Below are 7,001 nucleotides of genomic sequence, written 5' to 3' on the forward strand. Positions count from 1 at the left end.
ACGACCTGCATGTACGCATTACAGCTACCTACGTTTTGACTGATTATTTACAAACTCAGCACAAACTGAACAAAACGGTTGCAGCACACTCTCACCTCGTTCCATAAAGATAAACACGCATAACGCTGTGTAATAATTATTAGCTAATAAAGAAAAGATAACTTATTTTGTTTTATTTAATCAAACCTCAAATTCACTGAACCCTAGAGTTCAAAGCAATGGTCTTTTCTTAAAAAGATATATTACCTCTATTTTCTTCATTTACTATTTTATAACAAAATACATTTATTCTTTAAAAGATATGTCAAGTTTAATTATTAAAAAGAAGCACATAATACATAGGTACTTGCTTGGCAGAGCTAGTTAGTTAAATTTCCTTATTTTTAAAATAACCAACTACTGAACCTTTCCCAGACATCGTTGCGTTACTACTATACTAATTCCTAGGTATAACTCTACAATACTGATGTGAGTGAGGGCAGCTAGATAGCAGTTTATCTAGGAAGTACCCTAAACAATGCAAATGGCAAAGGATTATATTTCTCGTAGTTATTGTTTTTTTTTATGGATAAATATGAAGAAGCGCACATGGCAGCGCAAAATTAAATCAGTTAACCTAGTGCACAGATAACGTACTCATGGTGTGGTGAATTCACCACGAAAGTTTACAGAAGTGACAATCCAATCAAGACGCGTGAAAATCGATATTACATGGTATATTACTACCAATATGGTAATTAGTTCCCATGAACACAAATAAAATAATAATAATATTAACCATCAGCAACACCCCTTCTTTGCCCGTAGATACACTGACAGATATACTGGCAATTTATTATGTTTTATTCAAATTAAATTTGCAAGTAAAGGGAAAACGTAAACTCTAGAAACAGATATACTTACGTAAATCAAATTTGAAGTTGTTTACATTTTTTATTTAGGACGTAGGTAGAAGCGGTAGCGTTGCTACATAATTGCAGTTATTTACATGTTTACATTGTAAAATATGTTACATTAACGCTTAACGCGGTTACTTAGGTAGGTACATTGTAAGTGGCGACTGGCGTGGCCGTTTTGTGCGGACACGCCGCACGCGGTCGTCGACCGGGCCCTTGACTTGCGCGGGTTCACCGACACCGGCTGACACGGCGCATACTCTGCTACACTTCGCGTCCGCTCCCGCAACCGCTGCCGCTCATGCTAACAAAACTGTTAGACCTACAATGAGGATCACTGGCAGATTTATACATTTGTTTATATATTTTCAAAATAGAATTGTTTGTATGAAATGAACTATAGTTTTTTTTATTTTCTGTAATTGTGCTCGACAATGGAAGCAACGGAATCTTTTATATTTACAGTTTATTTATTCGACAGCCTCGGTGGTCTAGCGATTTAGCACACCATTCTATTCTGATGGTCGCAGGTTCGATTCCTCGCAAGGTGCAAACTTTTGTATTCATAAGTATGATTGTTTATATCAGTCTGAGTGATTACTATGTATATTATGTGAGTATTTAGTAATAGATGTATTTAAGGATCAGTTATCTAGTAACCATAACCACAGATAACAGAATAATAAATACTATAACGCAACCTCTGCCTAGATGGCGTTGTGAGGATTGTCCAGGGTTATTATTATTATTTACCACACATCGAGTTGCAACGGACAATCGGGTAATTAGATTACAATTTGTAAACATGTACGAATATTTCACTATAAGTCCGTCAATCCTAAACATTTTTCTTCGATCTGGATTACTCTAAATAATGTAGTCATTTATGCCTATGCTATGCTAAGAATTTTAACCCATTACGTGAAGAATATACCTACAACTTTTGTACTTTATCCCATTATCATTGTTGCTGATATGTATATAAAAACATAAACAGTTCGTTGTATGGCCACTGTGGCAAAGTACTAAAGTATCATAGGTAAATACCCACCTTAAGGAAAATATTTTCCCCATAGCGTGAAATAACGGCATGTAATGTTGGCAAAATATTGCTTATGTTTTCACTCAGGTATTCAGCAGCCGAATGGCATCCTAGAAAATCTTTCTATCTATATATGATAATATAAGCAGATTGAATCCTTACTACGTGAAATATGTGGACGAACATTCTTGAATCAGCTTCTAAATGGTTTGATTGTAATTCCAGTACCTCACAAATTAAAGATCTTTACAGCTTGAAACATTTAGTTGGATTATCGAATCCTCCACAAATATACATCTCGCAGTCTTCTTTTACTTGTGCATATTTTGGAGCATTAGCGCAAAGAAATCGAACGAGTTGCAATTTATTATGAGCGTTAGTAAGAAAAGCTTTACAATCAGCAGGAGTATTTGTTGAATGGTTGGAAATTATGATATCTGGCCTTTACTCCATAATTTAGTATCCAAAAATTTTATAGAAATATCGTCAAATATTTACGTCTATTCCCTTAACGCCAGGCAAATTAAAGAATTCCATATTCTTTTAATAAACCGTCGGCAAAATCGCCAATAGGATTGTACTTATTTAACTGAATTATATGTATAAGTACCATACCAACAATAATATAAATTTTGAATGTATTTAAATTTATTAAGTCTTGCTGAGAGCTTGTATGTACGATATGAGTGCGAGCGAGAGGTCCGCTCGACCGTTTTTCAACCTATTTATTAAGATATCTTGTTAAATAATTACAATATAAGAATAAAAGTTATAGTTTACAATATCGGGAATATTTTTTATTTAATAAGTTTTTCTCTAAAATTAATGGTTCAGCTACTAGGATGATTTTGAACAATTAAATTGTTTATCACATAAAAATGGACCGGCAAGATTCGGATTATTAAACTATGGACATTCCTGAACATGAATCCGTTGACAGAATACGGCACTCATATTTTGCATACTCAACTCCCTTTGGCGCCTGCACTATATTGTTTGTATTTACATCTATACATATAAATAAAATTGGAGTGTCTGTTTGTAACATTGAAATAACCATTTTTTACTTTTATGCATGTAGCATATGAATATAAATACGGTACATACACCAAAATAACATTTTTTACATTTTTTGTCTGTCTGTCTATTTGTTTGTTCCGCCTAATCTATGAAATCGCTGGACCGATTTTGATAGGACTTTTTCTGGCAGGTAGCTGATGTAATAAGGTGTAACTTAGGCTACTTTTGTTTTAGAAAAATAATGTTTAATTGCACGCGGACGATGTCGCGGGTACAGTTAGAATTAAATATATTTAAAATTTTGTACATTTGTACATTATAAGCTTGATGAAAATATAATTGATCATTGTCGCTTTATTAAAATACAATTTATGTGAAATATATAATTGTTCGGTAGCTTTCCTTGTTAAGCACTTTTTTATTCAAAGTAACGGGTTTTTTATTGGGCCGTTTGGTGGCTTCAGTTCAGCCCTTTGTTTACTCTGTGTTTTTGTAATAAAACTTGTGAAAATGTGTTTGAACATTCATTACCAAATACAATCGTGACAGATATAATTTTGACTGGTCACAAGACTGTTCATGTATAGTGGCGCTAGTTACCACTTACTATCAGGTGACCCGTCAGCTTATTTACTATTTGAATTACACAGAAAAGCTACTAGATATAAAAGTATATTTACTTATTTGGATATTTACCATTTTTTCTCCTGTTTGTTCAGTAACATAAAAGACTCAACCCGGACGAAATCAAGCTTTCTTGTTATGGTTTTATATTTAATTTTCGACTTTGACTGACTCTGTTAAGATTTTTAATATGATGTAATTTTTTTATTATGCATGGCTAATGGCATGGCATGATTTGGCCAACACTAAATACATAAATAACAATCTCAAATTTCAATAAATAACTAAAGTAAATTTCATTAAACGTTCTTGACCTGAAGTACTTAATTTCAGGTCAATAGCATTAGTATTTACTGAAGTATAACGCTAGATGGATGGATGGACCATAACTATAGTGGGTAGACATTAATACTGTGTTAGTTGCTTGAGGCATTTTGGAGGGTATGGACAGTATGGATGTAGACATCACAGCTCATAAATAAGTGAACCGGATTTTCGGGTATGGAGGTATATGTATGTATGAATGTATGTAGCAAGCGGTCGCGGCGTGCGGCGTCGCGGGCGTTGTTGTCTAAAGTACCTAACTTTCTAGGCCACTTTTCACTGTCACTTTACAAAAGCACTTTTTGGAATTCTGTTTAACGAAAGTTATATTTTGATAAACAATTCTTGTTATATAAATGAATTGAGCTTTTTTATGAGACGTTCTATAGACTGCCAATCTGTTATCCAATAACATTGGAGTCCAAATATCTCAATGATTGGAATTGAGAAATCCTGCGACCATTTTAGACTCTACCGTACAATCCGTCTAAAATCTCGTAATAGAATAGAATGCAGCATTACATGTAACGTCATGTGAAAGACTTTCCATCGATTTCAAAATCGAGGTTATCAATTCAAATGTTTTTAATTTACGATGTTATCATTATGTTAATACATAAAGCAAAAACTTTTTACCTCTCTTTTGCGGATGGAGCAATATGAAATTTCACACACTTATAGTTTACGTAGAACAGGAGATGATAGTATTTTTTTTTATAAAAAATACATTGTCTTTCGATAATTGAAGATTTCAGTTTAACATTTCCACATAGCTCAACTACATATACAAGTTTTGGAAAGTTTTAGCTGTTCAAGGTTTATTTTATTAGGACAACCATATTCGCAGATAATATTAAAGCGAAATAAATGTAGGTTAATAAATATGGGTTAATAATATATAGGAACATGGAAATTGTTGAAAATTAAATATACGAGAATATTAAAATACAACGCACTTTGTACTTCAAGAATGTATAACGCATCTTGTTTTTGCTCAGTATAATAAAATACATATATAATATTTTATAAATCATCTGCAAGGGAGGTAAAACGTTATTACAACGACGACGTAAGTCATTGTAATAACGTTTAAAACATTAATTTCTGCAACATAGTCGCCTAATTTATAACAGAAATCGATTCAGCTTTCTACGGAGAGTCCATGGTTGGCGGGTCAAACTACACAGTGCGATGGTAGGTAGTGTAGAAAAGGTGAAATTTAGCGGAGCGAGAAATCTACGGGATGCGATGTTTATTGTAACAAGCCGACTATCGGGCGTGCGCGCAAGAGAAACTGAAAGTAATGGCGCCGCATTCAACCCACTTTCACTGCTCTTGTGCGCAGGCGCACGCAGCTGCCACCACTGTGCATTTGGCTACTCCTACTGTCTGCCGAGGTAGAGAGCTGCCATGCGCTCGTTTACTGCACATGTCCACACCTTTGCACTTATGCACCTCATTCACTTTTATTTCTTGTATAACTCTAGTAGTTACAATTAAACCTTTAACCAAAATTAAAACCTTAATTAAACCAAACAAAAATTTTGAATAGCTTGCTGGTTATAAGGTTATAAGGAGTCTTGAATTATTTATTCATAATTTGACCGCCTCAGGGGTCGATCATTGTAGCACACTGTTTATCCAATTGTCCTGATTTGATTCCTCGCATGATGCAAACATTTGTATTCATGAGTATGTTATTATTATATTATATTATTATTTGTATTGGCTTGAGTGATTGTAATGATTTGTGTATATTATGTATGTAGTTAAAAAATATATATTTAAGTATTTCTCTCAATTGTCTAGTACTCATAATAAAAGCTGCATAGTACTAAAGTTTGTTGCAGACGTTCCGAACCTTAATGGTTCGGACGTCTTCAACATTCTTACAAGCATGTCCCATTTACTATCCCTGGGATTAGTACCTACTACCTTAATTTGTTCTTGAAGCGTAATTTATATACTGCCTTTTCGATACCTAATTATATACCATAAGTCCCTTTTCGCAAGCGTTTATATCTAAATTGTTAATTATATGCAGAACCTAACTATCTGGCTATGTTTATTATTAACACATAAAAAGTAAGAAATAATTTTATTTACTTCAGATGACATTACATTTTTGGAGAATATCTTGGGGGAAGAATTATTTTTGTCATATTTATTTATTTATATATTCTTTATTGAATAAAAAAAAAAATTTGTACAACAGGCGAGCTTAATGCGAGCGTATGGCATTTTCTCCCAGCCCAGCTAACCTTAGGGTATAAACAGAAAGCGTAGTGGAGCATTAGCGAGAGCTGTTTTAAATTTACTAATACATATAAATAACTATATAAGATATATATTATCATATTGTACATAACACAAGATTTTGTACTTAATTAATTTCTTGTAATTCTTCTGCAGTTTAGAAATAAGTATAAGGTCGCGTCCGGGAAAGTGCTAATGTGTCATACACACGACGTGGTTTATAAATATATGAAATTATGAAATAAAACTTTATAATATTTTTTCATAATGAAACATCACACGACGTAAACTGAAATAAAATTTTGAGTGAATGAAATACAATACCAAAACTTTATTTTTTGCTATTGCTATTATTCGTTCACTTAACGTTTGATTTCAATTAACCGAAAATTTCACTTTCGAACCTAATTTATTGACAAGTGCTTACAAAAATCTATGCCAAATTTAAATCGTCATTGTGAAAGTGACAGATACTAAAAGCTAACACTATCTGAAATTAGTTAACATGTGCACACGTCTTATTTTGTTTACTCTTGTACTAAGTTCAGTTACAATGTCAGGAAGTTAATTAATTTCAAATATATTTATCTATATTCAGGTATATTTCTAACTATCATAAACTAACTCTCTGTCCTAACTTCGGCCGGGTTGACCATTGTATTATTATGAACATTTCTTCTGGAGAAAGTACTATTCAAATTCGGTACTGTCGTTCTGGGAAATATCCTTTAGACACATAAATATTGACAAATATTTTGTCTCTATAGGTATATAATATTAGTTAGTTTGGTTTACCTAGTATAGTAGTTGTCAGTGGCATGCAGATGATTTATTTTAAA

Source organism: Achroia grisella, unplaced genomic scaffold (genome assembly GCF_030625045.1).
Source record: "Achroia grisella isolate CSIRO2021 unplaced genomic scaffold, CSIRO_AGI_Agris_v1 utg558, whole genome shotgun sequence".
NCBI lineage: Eukaryota > Metazoa > Arthropoda > Insecta > Lepidoptera > Pyralidae > Achroia > Achroia grisella.